At 40.9% G+C, this 19,938-nt stretch overlaps 2 long non-coding RNA genes across 2 annotated transcripts; one reads left to right on the top strand and one right to left on the bottom strand.

Annotated features, from left to right (window-relative positions):
* Positions 1-301: 301 nt before the first annotated feature.
* LOC148981762 (uncharacterized) lies at positions 302-8,209 on the top strand. The gene is made up of 3 exons (XR_016168390.1): positions 302-424; positions 629-685; positions 8,048-8,209. It is a non-coding gene; the product is annotated as an uncharacterized LOC148981762 (long non-coding RNA).
* LOC120469392 (uncharacterized) lies at positions 7,930-19,882 on the bottom strand. Its single transcript, XR_005620375.2, has 5 exons — positions 19,428-19,882; positions 11,336-11,409; positions 11,138-11,209; positions 10,785-10,835; positions 7,930-8,475 (listed from the first exon to the last, which is right to left on the bottom strand). It is a non-coding gene; the product is annotated as an uncharacterized LOC120469392 (long non-coding RNA).
* Positions 19,883-19,938: the final 56 nt, after the last annotated feature.

Below are 19,938 nucleotides of genomic sequence, written 5' to 3'. Positions count from 1 at the left end.
AGAAACTGTAATAGCATCAAAGAGTAAGTTCGAAGTTGTATCTGTTAAATTAATAAACCACAGCTGCAGTTCGTGTGGTCAGTGAAATGGACTAAAAATATGCCACGCTGCTACATTTAGCAGCAAACTTTAGTTGGCATCACTCTGGCATCTCCGGGGCATTTATGATTCAGCAGGACCGGATCCACTCAGATCGTAGATGACCCATAGCAGAGAACAACAAGTCCCTGGATATGCCAAAGTTTGTGAAGTTCATGGGATGGAATCTTAAAATATATTCAAGTGGCCATCACTGTATAGACGTGTTATGAATTCTTTATCTGAATTTAATTAATGTAGTCGATTATCAAATTGTTGATCAAAAATATCTTCATTTGTGTTCCGAAGACGAATGAAGGTCTTACAGGGTTGGGACAGCATGGGGGTGAGTAATTAATGACTTAATTTTAATTTTTGGGTGAACTAATCCTTTAAAGTCATGATATAAACATTTAAACTTTCACTAACCTGACTTCATAGGGATAACCACTATACAACATAGGGATATGCATACAACTATATACAGGTGGGACAGTTTAATTGTTGATAAAGTGGAGTCAATGTCCTTTCCTATGTGTTTTATGTGCAGACGTGGTATTAAGATGCGTTTCGGTCGGTTGAATCACCAGTGGATGGCTAAATACAGGTAAACAGGGTCTAAAACGTTTTGAGTTTGTCCACTTTTGAACAAATTCAAAAACACATTCGACCAGCAGCTTTCGTAGTGTAAACACTCATGGGGTCGAATGTGTTTGAACAGCCACAAAAGACGCCTACTCTCCGCCTACTAAACTAATGAATAAACATTATGGGAAGTGCGCTAGCCAGACGGGTTTTAAACTTTTGTCGGCTGGTTTGAAAATCATACCAGGCACAATGTTTTCTCACCATTCCTGATTTCAGCTTGCGATTCAGGCCGAGAGATTTATCATATGTGCAGCTGTCACCAGTAAACAACTAAACTCAGCCTATCTGCGTAATATATGCATCTGAATTCACTCTACACCCTCTTCAAAAGGAAAGAGAGAAAGTGACAGTCTGACAGACGGAAAGAGAGTTAAGGTGAGGTAAATATGCATCACGTCATTCTCACAGTGACATTTCTAAAAGATATTTTCCTGTTATAATCACACATTTTCAGTGGAAAAAAGTTTTGTTGATTATAACCAAAGCATTGTAGTTATAGGTTCGCAACGCAGACGGGATGTTACACTGTGTATAGAGCTGTTCAGACGTGACATCAATTTGTAGTCCGAGACTGAAGGCTAGTTTGCCAAGGGTTCCCTCAGGAACTTCTAATGGATTTTTAGAGTAATGGTTTTGGACTTGTGAGTGAAATAAAGTTTGTGGTTAACACGACTTAAGAAGACTTTCCCATTTCGTACTAAAACATCAATTGCACACATACCATGTGATTCTCAAAACCACTGTGTGCGCTTTAAAAACAGACGATCCTATAACAAGTGGCTAGTGCTAACTCACCTTGTGCAGAACAAATATATGAGGTACCATACTTGAACATGCATCAAACACAAGAGTTTTAAAATTAATATTTGTGGTATAAGTGTAATTCACCCCAAAGATTGACCCCAATCTGAAACTATACAACACTCGACTCGCTCTCAACCAGTGGCGGCTTCTGGTCTTTCAAAGAGGGGAAGCTCTTCTTTTTTCTTCTTCTTTTTTTTTAAACTCGACTGTCAGGTGTGGGGATGGTGAAAAGAGCGAGGACTCGATGGGCTTTATTTTATTGATAAAAACAACAACAAAAAACAAGGGGAATAAATTGGGAGCAAAAAAGGCAGGTAACGAGGGAGGACAGGTGGGGCAAAATAACTAATAATCAGAAAACAAGATGGGAGTCACAATGACAGGAAAGCACATATGGCACAACAAACACATGACAAGCACAAGCCATATGTGCTCATACCAAACATGACAAAAGCACATGACCAATAAAACAAATTAAAAAGCAATTGTGCTCACACAAAATGAGACCTGAAGAACGATGAGAACACTCATAAGACACGTGTTCACACAGAACATGACAACATGAAAGCACACAGCTAGTTTAAAACACAAGCTGTGTGCTACACAGCACAAGACAAAACATGAAAGCACGCGGCCGATGTAAACACAAACCATGTGCTACACAATACACAACACACTGAACAGAGCGAACACGACAAGACAGAACGCTAACGTTACGCATGAGTACGACCATAAGGTCATCCTGTGCACTCACAACCGAAAACAAACACGCGGAGAATGCATGTCCGAATCCCAACACAAAAGTGAAACCAAACTAGACAGATGTGCCGTGATTCAAACACCACGCCCGCACATGTAACAAGACACCTGACATCGACGGAAGAAATGTGGGAATTAGGTTGAACTGTGAAATATCTGATGAAAATTGCAAATACTAAGAAATATGTTACAGTAGTTCGTCTTTCGAGTAAAATACACACAAAATTCGCGACGAGACTGAGCACGAAGTCTTTAAACTAGCTTCCGCGTCAGCGATTTTTTTATTGGGTGAAATCACTGTCAATCAAAAGGAGATGCAATCCTCCAATCATCACGCGGACGCCCGGACGCCAGGCCAGCCCACTTCCCTATTAACCCCAGAGACGCCCGGCGTCCGTGGGCGGGACATAATCGCAGCATTTATCCAATGACCGTCTACTTTAACAGCACTGAAAAAAACTGTTCAAAGCAGCCCCATTGAAGTCAATGGACGCCGAGCTTCAACGGGGAAATGCCATAGGAAAACGCATGCACTGTGACGCGCTACAGGAGGCGCTGCATGAGAAGGAGATCAAGTCAGCCGACCTGCTATTTGTTGCTTATTCTGAACGAAATCGTCTTCGAGATTACCGTGTTCTAACGCATTTTTACTCATTAAAATGTTAACACAATAGTACACATTTGATCATTATTTGTTTGACATTATAGGGGAAGCTGGGCTTCCCTTGCAGTCTTAAAGAAATCTCCACTGCTCTCAACCATTATATATAATACATTTCATGAGGCATGTTGATAGACAAGTACAATTGACCCTTCGCTAAGCCACGCCCGAAAACCGCCACTGGCCAATCATGTCGTAGCAACCGTAACTATGCGCGGGAGGTCTGGCAAGCTTTCGAATGAGGGAAACATGCTGAAGCATTGTGCGTATGGATTGTGCAAATCTGATACCGGTATACTTAAAGTTTGGACGGGGGAGAGGAATTGTTTTCCTTCCAGAAAATCTAAAAGCCAAGGGGAAAAATGATTGGTGTGATGATCTAGCGTCTATGTGCGAGACCCATTCTGGTAAATGTCGACATGCTTAACAAAAACTATTGCTTGGAAATATTGACGGTTCTTTGGTCATAATGATATAACGTAAAATGAGACGATTAAAGAGACAAGACAAAGGCTCACTGACATACTTTAAATATATTTCAGCATTTTGTTAATCAACGTCCTACTAACGTTACCCCTTACTACTTAACCCAATCTAATCGCGGCTCTCCCGGTATTAGTGTTATTCCACAAGATTTATTGATAAGCTGTTTGATTTATAATTATTAAGATTATTTTCACATACCCTGCTGTGTATGAACATAGCTGTTCCTTAATTTGTGTTTTCCATTTGAACGGTCAGCATACGAGGCGCTGCTGCTTGCGCTGGGACTATAACGTTAGGCTTTAACTTCAATTTTTAAGAAATGATTCTCTAATCGGACGGTTGCATATGATGTCGTGAATATATCCCTCGAATGCATACTGTAGTCCCTTTTGTCTTGCTCTCTCAGATATTTGACTTTTTCGCAGAAAATTACTAATTATCTCATTGGGAATGTCTGATACCGGGTGCATCCACACTATAATAGGCCAGCCGCGAAAGCTTGACAGGCGTAGCAACAGTAACTAGGGAGGGCGGGGCTTAGCGAAGGGTCAATTTTCCATATTTGACTGTAATCTGATTTTTTTTTTTATCAAACATGCATTGGGACTTAGGTCAGTAAGCAGACAGACTGGCTAAACCGACCGTCTACTATAGTCTCACGTCACTGAGATCAAACCTCTTTCACCTAGATATCACTATATAGAGACTGTGTCTGTTCCCCGAAATCCCCGAATTAGGAAATGCAAAAAAACTCCCAAACGTAAATGATGTTCAAGAAATATAAAACAGGTGATTTGCTCTTATCATCCGATCATGGTTGTATGTATCAGTGTTACTTGATCTTAGCGCTGCATTTGACACCATTGAACACAATATTCTTTTAAATAAACTAGAAAACTATCTTGGCATTAGTGGAATTGCATTGGCATGGTTTAAATCATACTTATCTGATCGTTATCAGTTTGTAGAAGTAAATGAAGAGATGTCTTATCGCTCACAAGTTCAGTATGGCGTACCACAAGGCTCAGTACTAGGACCACTGCTGTTCACTCTATATGCTACCCTTAGGAGATATCAAGGAAACATGGTGTTAGTTTTCACTGTTATGCTGATGATACTCAGCTCTATATTTATTCACGCCCTGACGAAAATTACCAATTCACAAAATTAACGGAATGCATAGCTGACATAAAAATGGATGACTAGTAATTTCCTACTTTTTAATTCTGAAAAAAAACCCCAGAGATTATAATTCTTGGACAAAAAACCTCCTCACGTAAAAACCTTGAATACTGTCTAACACTTAATTGATGCTCTGTCAAGTCTTCGTCGTCGGTTAGAAACCTGGGTGTGCTCTTTGATACCAATCTTTCATTTCAAAGTCACGCATCTAGTATCTTTAAAACCACATTTTTCCATCTTAAAAATACATCTAAATGGCGTCATATGCTCTAAATGACAAATGCGGAACAATTAGTTCATTTGTTCATGATACCAAAGCTAGATTATTGTAATGCTATTATGGGTGGGTGCCCTGCACGCTTAATAAACAAACTACAATAGGTCCAAAACGCAACACTGTCAACACTGCATTGGCAGGATCTGTAGGATCATTGTTTAACCCCAGGTTTACCGCCGAATCCAGGCTGTATCCAGATCCGATGAAGGACCTGCGCCCGGACACGATGACAACGCAGACCTGAAGCGTCAACTAGTCTCCCCCCCTCCTTCATAGCATCATCAAGGTTCGCTTTGTTATTGGTTTGAAAATGCGATCTCTGGTGAAAAACAAAACTTTAACAAATCTTTAATACATTACCGGTCATCCCTGAATATGATTTCTGCCCGAGTCCCATCGTACTCTCCACCGGCTGTGGAGGTGAAGACAACAACTCCCATGATTCACCGAAATCAAGGCGCCATCAAGCTAAGTTTTGAATAAACGACCTCTAGTGGTGAGAAAACTACATAGTGTGCCTTAAATATTTTTTTTTTTTGCAGAAACCACAATAGTTTTCTTAGGATTCTTTGATGAATATAAAGTTGAAATACAAATCTTTTGTAACAACGTAAGAGTCTTTATGTTGTGACGCATTACTTTTAAAAGTAACTTTCCCCAAAGCAGATTGTGCCATTGTAGGATATAAATGCACAATATGTGGTTATCCATTATTAATTCATTCTAAGAGTCAACATATCCAATAATAGGAGGATTAGTACAGTGATAAACAGAGTAGCTTTCGGCTGGTAATGCGATCTCAACATGACCGCGACCTGCTCTGTGTCAAATAAAATAGCATTTATAAGGCTACTGATGTGAGTGGTGTCAGTACATCAAAAGCCCTATTAATTAATTTACGAATAAAATGACTGAATGCACCTTTAAATCTATGTACTATATAAATATCTGACAGATTTTTATTTGTTGGGGATCAAAAGGCTGTCAGCAAAGCGCGTGGGTTAATGCGAAGCATGATCCCGCTGACATGTGTCGCAGCTCCAGGTGTTTCTTTAATTCGTGTTAGATGTATCAAACGTGAGGGGGTTTTTTTTCCAGGCATTCATGATTCAGATTCTGCAGTGGTCTGTAGTGCGTGAAATGCAGGAGTGCCCCCTGATGGGAGCCGGAGGTAGTGCTGCTGACACCTCTTCATTGTGTGGAGGTCTGACTGTGTGTGTGTGTGGGCTCAGCTATATGAATCATTCCCTCAGCCAGTGAGGGGGTGGTGTGTGTGTGTGTGTGTGTGTGTACTGACAGAGAAAGCAGATGTTCACTGCTTTTGGAAGACACACAAAGTACTCAGATAGAGAGAGAAAGATGGAGAAAGAGAGGGAGACGAATCAATGAAGATGTTATAAAAACAGTAGAGCCGCTTTTATGATGGATTTCCGTTAAGCCGCAGGTGAAAATGAGAAAGTGCACGACTGATACAGTCTCTTTACATCTCCACAGACTCATCGCAACCCTGAATGGGAGAAAAAACCCAAACGAAAAAAAAGAGCGGAAAAAAGACAACCCTCATAGGGAATTCTGCCCAATTTTCATGACTTTGTTTAAGGTCATAAACAAGACAGTTATAAAATAATACAGGCTTATCTCTCACCTAATTGATATATGTTGGCACCTAAAGTGTAAATAGAGTAATAGCACCTAAAATGTACATATTAACACCTAAATGTACATAATAGCACCTAAAATGTTCATATTAGTGACTAAAATGTACATAATAGCAACTAAAATGTACACATTAGCACCTAAAATGTTCATATTAACACCTAAAATGTACATAATAGCAACTAAAATGCACATATTAGCAACTAAAATGTACATAATAGCAACTAAAATTTACACATTGGCACCTAAAATGTTCATATTAACACCTAAATGTACATAATAGCACCTAAAATGTTCATATTAGCAACTAAAATGTACATAATAGCAACTAAAATTTACATATTAGCACCTAAAATGTTCATATTAACACCTAAAATGTACATAATAGCAACTAAAATGTACATATTAGCAACTAAAATGTACATAATAGCAACTAAAATTTACACATTGGCACCTAAAATGTTCATATTAACACCTAAATGTACATAATAGCACCTAAAATGTTCATATTAGCAACTAAAATGTACATAATAGCAACTAAAATTTACACATTAGCACATAAAATGTTCATATTAACACCTAAATGTACATAATAGCACCTAAAATGTACATATTAGCAACTAAAATGTACATAATAGCAACTAAAATTTACACATTAGCACCTAAAATGTTCATATTAACACCTAAATGTACATAATAGCACCTAACATGTACATATTAGCAAACTAAAATGTACATAATAGCAACTAGAATTTGCACATTAGTACCTAAAATGTTCATATTAACACCTAAATGTACATAATAGCAACTAAAATGTACATATTAGCAAATAAATGTACATAATAGCAACTCAAATTTACACATTGGCACCTAAAATGTTCATATTAACACCTAAATGTACATAATAGCAACTAAAATGTACATATTAGCACCTAAAATGTTCATTTTAACACCTAAAATGTACATAATAGCAACTAAAATGTACATATTAGCAACTAAAATGTTCATAATAGCAACTAAAATTTACACATTAGCACCTAAAATGTTCATATTTACACCTAAAATGTACATAATAGCAACTAAAATGTACATATTAGCAACTAAAATGTACATAATAGCAACTAAAATTTACACATTGGCACCTAAAATGTTCATATTAACCCCTAAATGTACATAATAGCACCTAACATGTACATATTAGCAAACTAAAATGTACATAATAGCAACTAATATTTGCACATTAGTACCTAAAATGTTCATATTAACACCTAAATGTACATAATGGCACCTAAAATGTTCATATTAGCAACTAAAATGTACATAATAGCAACTAAAATTTACATATTAGCACCTAAAATGTTCATATTAACATTGTAGACATTAGCACCAAAAAATTTAAAAGTTTACCTTTTGAAAAGGTACAGCCCCAGTGACAGCTTTTGTACCTTTTTTTCATTTGTCGATCAGAAAGATGTGTTTTGCCTTCCTTCCTACAGGATTCGGCAAAAGTTTCATTTATCAGCTGGCTCCAATGGTCGCTAAGAAGCTAGGACGCAATGAAAACCCAGTTGTCATTGTGGTTTCTCCTTTGGTCACACTCATGGAAAACCAAGTAAAAGAAGGAACCGAAATTGGCATCACGGCGATGCAACTCAAATGTCAGAGCCAGAGAGAGAGATGTCAAAGGCGAGAGATGTCAAAGCCATCGCTGCATCAAACAATGGTGACGCTTTGTTATACTACTCACACGTGGCACACCATACCCACATCATTTTATATTTAAATCATCATTAAATACATAATTAAAACATCATTTTGGCTCCCGGTCTCTTTTCTCTAAAGACTCAAATGAACGCGCTTCTTCAGCCTGGTGTCTTTCATCGTCTCTCCATTTATTAAAATCAGTCAAGTCACGGTCCAAACCCTGTTAATAAAATTGAGACAGGTTGAGAAATGAGAGCAGATTTGTTGGCTTTATTGTCGAGATCTAATCCTAAACGGAGAACTTGTTCGTATATACATTCGTTAAAGGGTTAGTTCACCCAAAAATGAAAATCAAGTCATTAATTACTCACCCCCATGCTGTACCAACCCCGTAAGACCTTCGTTCGTCTTCGGAACACAAATGAAGATATTTTTGATTAAATTTGAGAGCTGTATAACTACCACATTGGCTCCTAAGGGACTGCCTCTTGACGGCCCAGAAAGTCAATTTAGAAAATGTTTAAATATCCCAAGTGACTACCGTGGCTCAACTATATGTTTATCAAGCGACGCGAATACTTTTTGTGCGAAAAAACAATCAAAAATAACGAGTTTATTCGACTATTCCTTTTCTTCCTTGTAGGCCAGAAACGAGACTTCCTTAGATTTCTACGACGCATGCGCGAGAACTGAAGTAGTGTAAGGAGATCGCAATTCTCGCGCATGCATCGTGGAAATCTAAGGAAGTCTCGTTTCTGGCCTACAAGGAAGAAAAGAAATAGTCGAATAAACTCGTTATTTTTGTTTGTTTTTTCGCACAAAAAGTAGTCGCGTCGCTTTATAAACATATAGTTGAGCCACGGTAGTCACTTGGGATATTTAAACATTTTCTTCATTGACTTTCTGGGCCGTCAAGAGGCAGTCCCTTAGGAGCCAATGTGGTAGTTATACAGCTCTCAAATTTAATCAAAAATATCTTCATTTGTGTTCCGAAGACGAACGAAGGTCTTACGGGGTTGGTACAGCATGGGGGTGAGTAATTAATGACTTAATTTTCATTTTTGGGTGAACTAACCCTTTAAGGCTCATTTTTCTTTTAAATACTTTGGTAACACTTTATTTCGATAGTCCACTTTAGACATTCTACTAACTATAAATAACTTTTCAACTACATGTCAACTAACTGTGATTAGATTATTAGTAGACTGCCAGCTTCATATCTGCTAACACTTTTTTTTGTTGGTCCCCCAACAGACATTCAACTGACTATAAGTAACTTGTCGACTACAAGTAAACTTATTGTCCTAACCCAAAGCCTAACCCCTAACCATAACCTAACAGTCTACTGACAGTCTACTACAATATACTAATACTCTAATGAGAGTTACTTGACATGTAGTTGAAAAGTTACTTAGAATTAGTAGAACGTCTAAAGTGACTATCGAAATAAAGTGTAACCGATACTTTTTCCAGAGTGCGTGCAAGTTCAGTTCTGTTGACAACTCGCTCAACATACATCCAGGGCCTGAAGTTAATTTTTTCGGCCACCGGCCACTGTGGCAGGTGGATTTAAAAATTCACCCGCCACAGAGACTTTTTACCAGCCATTTTTTTTTTTTGCCTCATAAACGTAAAAAAAAAAAAAAAAAAAAAAAAAAACCCGGGAATTTCACAATATTGTTCTTTAACTTGTAAGAACACACATTTTAGTGCTGTCAAGTAATAATAACTCTAATAACATACATTAAAAAAAATCTTTTTATTCATTGATTTTGACAGACACACACACAACATAGTATACTCAACAGATGGACCTACCGCAGCTCGTAAAAAAATCACACGCGGCTGTGTTGATGGCGGATTTAGTCACGTAGCAGCTACAGGTCTTACTCTTAACAGCTTTTAGTTACAGCGTTCAGGAACGGTTAAATATGAACTAAATTAATAATGTTATTACTGATAAAATTACCGGGTACCGGACATTTTCTCACCGGTCCCCAACTCCCAACATGCACAGTTGCACACGCACACACATCTGTGCAACTGTCATTGTACTGTAACCTACAACAGCGACGCGTTACATTATCTCATCCCATCTCATCAACAGTTTCATACTCGCACACATAGTCAGAAAAAGAGCCTCATCTTCTTTCTGATCGCATGAACGTTACGAAACAACAGTCGCTGTCATAAATCAGCCGCTCACGAACCTTGCCATTGCCGCCGATTGTTCACTTTGTATTAAAATGTCTTCTTTACTTTTCTTTTTCTCATCCTCATCTTTTTGTTGGCTGTTTGTTTTGTTTCAGCTGGCCTCTTTACCCCAGTAATGTGCTGCCACATTTTAGCTAAAGTCCACCGCAATAGCGGACTTCGTTGAAATGTAAAAATCCTAATGAATCACTCAATTCTCATTGGCTACCCGCCAATGTGGCAGGTAGATTGACAGTGTTACCCGCCAATAGCAAAATTCACCCGCATTTGGCGGGTGGTCGGGTGTTAATTTCAGGCCCTGCATACATCACTTACTGTGTTGGTCTTATTGGTTGTAGGTCTATCCAATTGAGTTAGGTATTCCACCTTTAATTAAAAGAAATCTGATTAGCAAAGATCCGATTTTATAAAACATTTTCAAATGTTCAATAAATGAAATGATCCTGTCTCCAAACAGGTGATCTGCACCTCAGGCGTCATGAAGCGACACCATTAGGATGCTTAATAATGGCCATTTCTCTTTGTCCTCGGCTGATTTTCACTGTCTATCCTCTCCAATTAACTCCAAACCTCTGACTGCTGATCAGCAGGAGAAATCCACGCTGCCTTTTTATGTTCCAGGGCTTCCTCGAAAAACAATGTGGTGCACCCACATTACACAGACTCACCCGTAGCGATGCACGTGCGCATGTCCTCTTCCTCACGGTTATCCTTCTTCATCAGAGAGCTGGATCCATCTCCTTCAAAGGGAAAGAGGGCAGCTATCAAATTGATGACGAATGTGCTGTTTGCAATGTATTATACATGCAGAAAGAGAGGAGTGGAAAATAGGCATAGGACACACTGTCCTTCATGAAAACACACACCTTTGTTTCAGTATTCCAGAAATCCCTCCGTATACCTGCTGGTGAAATCAAATTAAGAGAGAACGGCAAGGCCCCTGTCAAAGCACAAAAAAGGTAATTAATTCCAGAGTTAAAGCTCAAACACAGTTTCAAAGCCCTCTGTCAATGTTACGCTCGCGGCCCACGATAATTGTCACCCGAGTCCATCACTAGCTTTACTCACATCTGCCAGTTCAGCATTTCAAAAGCACCTTACCAAAAGCAGAGACTCTGCTAACTTAAAAGGTGAAGACCTAATGAAATTACTGAAATAATGACTTTTCCCATCCGTTATTGTTCGTTTCGACAGATAGTCCCGCCCCAAACTCACTCTATTGGTTTAGTCAATGTTGCTCTGCAACATGATTGCTACATCTGAATACGTTTACTTCCATGCGGAAAAAATGGTACGCCAAAAGAGTAGTATGTCCGATTCATAGTGTTCGAAAAACAGGCGAAAATTATCCAGATGAGCTACTACCTCCATCAAGATTCTGGAAAGCGGATTCGATGAATGTACTTTTTCGGAAAGTAATGTCAAACCAAATGTAGTACCTCCGGCTCCAGCATGCAATTTCGAACGTAGCTTCTGATAGTGACTTTCACTACTCAAGGAAATCACATGAACGGCTAACTCATAAACGTCTCTAAATCTTGGCAATGATAGCCATTGATATGTATATAAAAGCTAGATGTATTACGGCGGTGTTTCTATCGTCATCACCGGCGGCCATCTTGTCACAGACAAGCTGATGTAAGATTAGTGGTCAGCACGAACATAAATACTCTTATCTCGTTGAAATCTTGACGGATTTACAAACGGTTTGGTTTCTTACAAACGTTATTAACGTGGCTATAATTATCTAATTATACACTTTTTATTCATAAGTATGTAGTGTCGTAACTACATCTCTGACGTTTATAACAAACCAGACCGTTTGAAAATCGGTAGAAAATTGAGCAAGTTATGGTCATTTAAATGGTACATGTACCATTAACACAATGTTACGAGTGAGCGAGCTGCCTGTGACAAGATGGTCGCCAGGTGCAGACGTCGACCTCCATTGGCCAGCAGCGCGGACGACATATCTAGCCTTTATATCTATGATGATAGCACTATACTGTAGCATTGAGCAGTGGTAACATTAGCGAAATTTTAAAGGCAAAGCTGCCAATAGTGTGGCAACACATAGACGTGATTTTCAAAAAAAGTCACTTTCAACTTGAACATTCAACCAGTCACGAATTTTTTTCCAATTGCTTGTGAAAATTCGATGAACAACATGTTACCTCACCTTTATGATAAATGGTTATCATCTGCCGATAGTCTCTACCTGAACAATAACACATCTCGTTTAATGACGTAGAAGTCACACAAGCGCCCCCTTCAGTTTGGAGGTTGTACATGTGCAGCAGGACTATGCATTTACCAAATGGGGGACCGTGTTTTTTTATTGTCTTTTATTTTTTTTACATTTTTGGAAGCGCTTTGTTCTTTTGCGTTTGGTTATTTTATAAGGAAATTTGAAATGTTGATTAACCAAATCTAAAACCAACAGAGATATTGTTTAGCGCTATTTTTTTGGATGTTTTATATGTTGTTTTCGGGGGAAATACACATTGAATTTGTTTCGAGGAGGCGATGCACACCTGAAAACTTCTGGTAAAAAACACTCTGTAGTGTTGAAAAGTCTAATTTATTTTAGTACATCGGTTCAAACTTTGGATAAAAGTAGGCAATCTGCTAGTTAAATAAGTATACATTTATTTGAACTGGTTTAAAGAAATACGCTGAAACATCCTTGAATTATATTTCACAGCATTGTCAGCAAACAATCAATATTGTTATATCTGTGATAGCACAATGGGACGTCTGCACAAAGGATGGAGTCAAACCAACATGGGTTCTCTGAATATTACCAGTAACACACGCCTCCAGTCCTCGAAATGTGAATAAACAGATTAGAAGTGAAGAAATATTGTCTCCGATAGGGTGTGTGTACAAAAACACAAACAAGTTTATCTCACTTTCCTTCTTCATAGCGTGTGCATCTACACTGTAATCTACATACAAAGTGATCTCCTTATTTAGCCTATACCTTCACTTTTTTTTCTGTGAAATACAGGAAACATGATTTGGCTCATTTTGAATTCAGTAGCAGGCATTTTACTTTAATTGCTTGTGAGTTTATTAATTACACTGTACTGGACTGTGTTTACAGGGCCATTTTGCATTTTCCATTTGTTTGTGATAAATCATTTATTGAAATGAAAGGGATTGATTGCATGCAACTGATTTTACACTCACCTAAGGATTATTAGGAACGCCTGTTCAATTTCTCTTTAATGCGATTATCTAATCAACCAATCACATGGCAGGTGCTTCAATGCATTTAGGGGTGTGGTCCTGGTCAAGACAATCTCCTGAACTCCAAACTGAATGTCAGAATGGGAAAGAAAGGTGATTTAAGCCATTTTGAGCGTGGCATGGTTGTTGGTGTCAGAGTATTTCACAATCTGCTCAGTTACTGGGATTTTCACGCACAACCATTTCTAGGGTTTACAAAGAATGGTGTGAAAAGGGAAAAACATCCAGTATGCGGCAGTCCTGTGGGCGGAAATGCCTTGTTGATGCTAGAGGTCAGAGGAGAATGGGCCGACTGATTCAAGCTGATAGAAGAGCAACTTTGACTGAAATAACCACTCGTTACAACCGAGGTATTCAGCAAAGCATTTGTGAAGCCACAACACGCACAACCTTGAGGCGGATCACTCATCTCCACAACAAATAGGAAAAAGAGGCTACCATTTGCAAGAGCTCACCAAAATTGGACAGTTGAAGACTGGAAAAATGTTGCCTAATATGATGAGTCTCAATTTCTGTTGAGAGATTCAGATGGTAGAGTCAGAATTTGGCGTAAACAGAATGAGAACATGGATCCATCATGCCTTTACCACTGTGCAGGCTGGTGGTGTTGGTGTAATGGTGTCGGGGATGTTTTCTTGGCACACTTTAGGCCTCTTAGTGCCAATTGGGCATCTTTTAAATGCCTCGGCCTACCTGAGCATTGTTTCTGACCATGTCCATCCCTTTATGGCCACCATGTACCCATCCTCTGATGGCGACTTCCAGCAGGATAATGCACCATGTCACAAAGCTCGAATCATTTCAAAGTGGTTTCTTGAACATGACAATGAGTTGACTGTACTAAAATGGCCTCCACAGTCACCAGATCTCAACCCAATAGAGCATCTTTGGGATGTGGTGGAACGGGAGCTTCGTGCCCTGGATGTGCATCCCACAAATCTCCATCAACTGCAAGATGCTATCCTATCAATATGGGCCAACATTTGTAAAGAATGCTTTCAGCACCTTGTTGAATCAATGCCACATAGAATTAAGGCAGTTCTGAAGGCGAAAGGGGGTCAAACACAGTATTAGTTTGGTGTTCCTAATAATCCTTTAGGTGAGTGTATAATGTTATACAACTATCCACACTGCCGCCATGGGCTAGTCAGGCAAGCTTAAAATTAACCTTATTTTTTAGAGCGTAAGTTAACATCAGTGGTCTTTTCACGTGATAAGACACATAACCACTGTCAACGTGGGAATTAAGCTTATGATTCCGCATGACAAATGAAACAGAAATATTACTTGAGGCTCTTTAAAGCTTTATTGGAGAGTTCACATGAAGATGCAAACATTATGACTCCAGAAAATTACACTGTTTGAAAGATGTCATATTATTATGAAAAAGGTTTATCAAAATATGCCATGCATGATGATCACAGCATCTTTAAATCCCAAAACATCTATGCTGACACTACAGCTTTGTGTGGTCAGCAGTTTTGCTGCCTGACTATATTGACCACTGGGGAATATGAACTACACTTTAGCATACCTTGTGATGAAGGTAATATAAAGTTAAATTTGGTGTTGTACACACCCAACTCAGAAACTCAGTTATCATTTTCACGTCCTGTGTCATGTTGTTTAAAGGAGCATTGCATAAGTTCTAAAATTTCGAGATTCACTAGCATGTTTACAGAGGTAAGAAAAGTTGCAGTACTATTAAAGGTTATTGACTGAATAGGGTCTGTTTTTATACCCAGCGCTGACCGGAGCTGCCTCCAAGAATCAAATGCCGCTCCGATGCCGACTCTTGTCTTTGCCCGACGCTGGTTACTCCCTATTTTGGACGCGCTAGATAAGGCTTTTTTTTTTTTTTTAAATAACGAGGAGTTTCCGTGGGTGTCTGGATTGTACTGGAGGCTGGTCGCTTCTTTCCATCCACAGAATTGTAATAAGTGTACGATAGCATGCAAAGTAACGGTAAGTTCTAAGTAGATGCAGTGCAACAGTGACGTGTCGTTCATTCTCCATGTATTCATCTTCTCATATCAAATCAAATCACATACAAATGAACACGTTCTCGCCACCTACTGGCGAACGTGTAAGCACGTTTATGTTAAGATGTTATGCACACCTAACATGAAACATAACATCAGCAAATCATCAGTCTGCTATAAATGCATGTCACCTGTCTCTATGACAGGAGAATGTATGACTGTCACTGAAGTGAACCCAGCTGGACAGTTCGCGCAGTTCGTCTGATTTGTCTACCTCATTAAGAGAATAGAAAACAACCCTTTTAGACCATGCACCGGGTGCACAGACCATTTTTCCCATCGTTAAACTAGCAAAAGTGGATTCAGACAGGCCCTAAGTGCACTAGCTTTAGAACATGCACTTAAATAGTTAAAATAGGACTCTTTATTGTTATTGAGATGGGTAGATTTAGGGGTGGGGTTAGGGATCAGGGGGCGGAGATGGGTAGGTTTAGGGGTGGGGTTAGGGATCAGGGGGCGGAGATGGGTAGGTTTAGGGGTGGGGGTTAGGGATCAGGGGGTGGAGATGGGTAGGTTTAGGGATGGGGTTAGGGATCAGGGGGTGGAGATGGGTAGGTTTAGGGGTGGGGTTAGGGAACAGGGGCGGAGATGGGTAGGTTTAGGGGTGGGGTTAGGGATCAGGGGGCGGAGATGGGTAGGTTTAGGGGTGGGGTTAGGGAACAGGGGCGGAGATGGGTAGGTTTAGGGGTGGGGTTAGGGATCAGGGACGGAGATGGGTAGGTTTAGGGGTGGGGTTAGGGATCAGGGGCGGAGATGGGTAGGTTTAGGGGTGGGGTTAGGGATCAGGGGGTGGAGATGGGTAGGTTTAGGGGTGGGGTTAGGGATCAGGTGCAGAGATGGGTAGGTTTAGGGGTGGGGTTAGGGATCAGGGGGCGGAGATGGGTAGGTTTAGGGATGGGGTTAGGGATCAGGGGGCGGAGATGGGTAGGTTTAGGGGTGGGGTTAGGGAACAGGGGCGGAGATGGGTAGGTTTAGGGGTGGGGTTAGGGATCAGGGACGGAGATGGGTAGGTTTAGGGGTGGGGTTAGGGATCAGGGGTGGAGTTGGGTAGGTTTAGGGGTGGGGTTAGGGATCAGGGGGTGGAGATGGGCAGGTTTAGGGGTGGGGTTAGGGATCAGGGGTGGAGTTGGGTAGGTTTAGGGGTGGGGTTAGGGATCAGGGGGTGGAGATGGGTAGGTTTAGGGATCAGGAGCGGAGATGGGTAGGTTTAGGAGTGGGGTTAGGGATCAGGGGCGGAGATGGGTAGGTTTAGGGGTGGGGGTTAGGGATCAGGGGGTGGAGATGGGTAGGTTTAGGGGTGGGATTAGGGATCAGGGGGCGGAGATGGGTATGTTTAGGGGTGGGTTAGGGATCAGGGGGTGGAGATGGGTAGGTTTAGGGGTGGGGTTGGGGATCAAAGCGGTGGAGATGGGTAGATTTAGGGGTGGGATTAGGGATCAGGGGGAGGAGATGGGTAGGTTTAGGGGTGGGGTTGGGGATCAAAGCGGTGGAGATGGGTAGATTTAGGGGTGGGATTAGGGATCAGGGGGAGGAGATGGGTAGGTTTAGGGGTGGGGTTAGGGATCAGGGGCGGAGATGGGTAGGTTTAGGGGTGGGGTTAGGGATCAGGGGGTGGAGATGGGTAGGTTTAGGGGTGGGATTAGGGATCAGGGGGCGGAGATGGGTATGTTTAGGGGTGGGTTAGGGATCAGGGGGTGGAGATGGGTAGGTTTAGGGGTGGGGTTAGGGATCAGGGAGCAGCGATGGGTTTAGGGGTGGGGTTAGGGATCAGGGGTGGAGATGGGAAGGTTTAGGGGTGGGGTTAGGGATCAGGGGTGGAGTTGGGTAGGTTTAGGGGTGGGGTTAGGGATCAGGGGTGGAGTTGGGTAGGTTTAGGGGTGGGGTTAGGGATCAGGGGTGGAGTTGGGTAGGTTTAGGGGTGGGGTTAGGGATCAGGGGGTGGAGATGGGCAGGTTTAGGGGTGGGGTTAGGGATCAGGGGTGGAGTTGGGTAGGTTTAGGGGTGGGGTTAGGGATCAGGGGGTGGAGATGGGTAGGTTTAGGGATCAGGAGCGGAGATGGGTAGGTTTAGGAGTGGGGTTAGGGATCAGGGGCGGAGATGGGTAGGTTTAGGGGTGGGGGTTAGGGATCAGGGGGTGGAGATGGGTAGGTTTAGGGGTGGGATTAGGGATCAGGGGGCGGAGATGGGTATGTTTAGGGGTGGGTTAGGGATCAGGGGGTGGAGATGGGTAGGTTTAGGGGTGGGGTTGGGGATCAAAGCGGTGGAGATGGGTAGATTTAGGGGTGGGATTAGGGATCAGGGGGAGGAGATGGGTAGGTTTAGGGGTGGGGTTGGGGATCAAAGCGGTGGAGATGGGTAGATTTAGGGGTGGGATTAGGGATCAGGGGGAGGAGATGGGTAGGTTTAGGGGTGGGGTTAGGGATCAGGGGCGGAGATGGGTAGGTTTAGGGGTGGGGTTAGGGATCAGGGGGTGGAGATGGGTAGGTTTAGGGGTGGGATTAGGGATCAGGGGGCGGAGATGGGTATGTTTAGGGGTGGGTTAGGGATCAGGGGGTGGAGATGGGTAGGTTTAGGGGTGGGGTTAGGGATCAGGGAGCAGCGATGGGTTTAGGGGTGGGGTTAGGGATCAGGGGTGGAGATGGGTAGGTTTAGGGGTGGGGTTAGGGATCAGGGAGCAGCGATGGGTTTAGGGGTGGGGTTAGGGATCAGGGGTGGAGATGGGAAGGTTTAGGGGTGGGGTTAGGGATCAGGGGGCAGCGATGGGTTTAGGTTTAGGTAAGGTGGGAGGAGATGGATCTGGATCCAACTCCTCCCCTGGATTTTGTGTTTTGAAGTGAGGACCATCTCTCTTTATCCCTTAAAACTCATCTTTGATCACCAAAATTACATCCCTATTATATCTTATCTTAACTAAAAATGAAAGCTTATCGAACTTGGATCTACAAGTAAAAAAACAGTATTAGTTTTAAGTTTATAGAATTTATTATGTTTGCTGAAAGCACAGACACACTTTAATTGTTAAGTTGATAGATTTTTCCCCCATAAGCGGAGTGATTTGGGATGCACACTCTAATATGCAAATTAGGATCTAGCCATAGCCCCAACAACACTGGGACGTGGAGTGCTTTATGATCTGTCCTGTTATTTTTGAGAGCAAAAGGCCCAAAGGGTTGTTAATTCATCATGGATTTTAAACGGGATATAAATGGATGAGGAATCGAGCCATTTACTTAAGAGCAATTGTCTAGAAATCATTAACTTCGGTTCAATTAATTTAAGCTTTTTATTCGTCTTCCTCAAATGCTCCACAGAGGGAAAGAAAATATTAAAACGGCGAGAGAAACCATTGGTTAAGCATAAAAGGCTTCATCACACAGATAATAAAAGAGTAGATTTAATTCTCGCTCTGTATATGCAAAACACCATATTCATTAAGCTGAAAAGTAAACTTAAAATCATCATCAGAACTTTTAAACTACACTGAGCACACAAGGGTTTCATGAAAAAATTAAGTTTCCATAAAACAATTTTTTTTTATATATATATTATTCCCAATGAAACCCAAGTTACAAGATTATATAATCTGTTTACAGGTTTCTGGAAATCTTGATGGGTTGTCGCCTGCTCTTATGTATTTGTTTATTAGTGTTTAAATCATGCTTACATTTTCATTATTGGTGTTCCAGTCGTGGAGTAAAGGTGGGGTGTAACACATCTGACATTTTAGGGAGCCCTTTCAGAGTCATAAAGGAGTCGGAGAGATGTATGAGAGAAGAGAGTGTGAAGCCAGAGCGTCAGTGGAATAAAGAAAAAAGGAAAGTGAATTAGATTAACCCTTTCTTTATCTCTTTCTTGACCTTTAAAAAAAGGTAACCACAGTTTCTGCTAAAATACCATTAACTTGTGGTTATTTGCCTCCAAATGCAATATTTCTGAAAGGCTATTTTCCTAGTTGAGGATTATCTTTTTTTATGGTATTATGGCTTTCAAGTTATTTTTAGAGCCTTTACCATTTTTGTGTTGTGACCTTAGTGTCAAGAGAGTTAAAGGAGTAGTTCACTTTTGAAAAAACTTTTGCTAGTAATTTACTCATCCCCATGTCATCCAAGATGTCCATGTCATTCTTTCTTCAGTCGAAAAGAAATTAAGGTTTTTGATGAAAACATTCCAGGATT

The sequence above is a fragment of the Pimephales promelas genome, chromosome 4 (genome assembly GCF_988280905.1).
Source record: "Pimephales promelas chromosome 4, fPimPro1.hap1.1, whole genome shotgun sequence".
Classification (NCBI taxonomy): Eukaryota; Metazoa; Chordata; class Actinopteri; order Cypriniformes; family Leuciscidae; genus Pimephales; species Pimephales promelas.
This window is presented reverse-complemented; position numbering and strand designations above follow the sequence as displayed.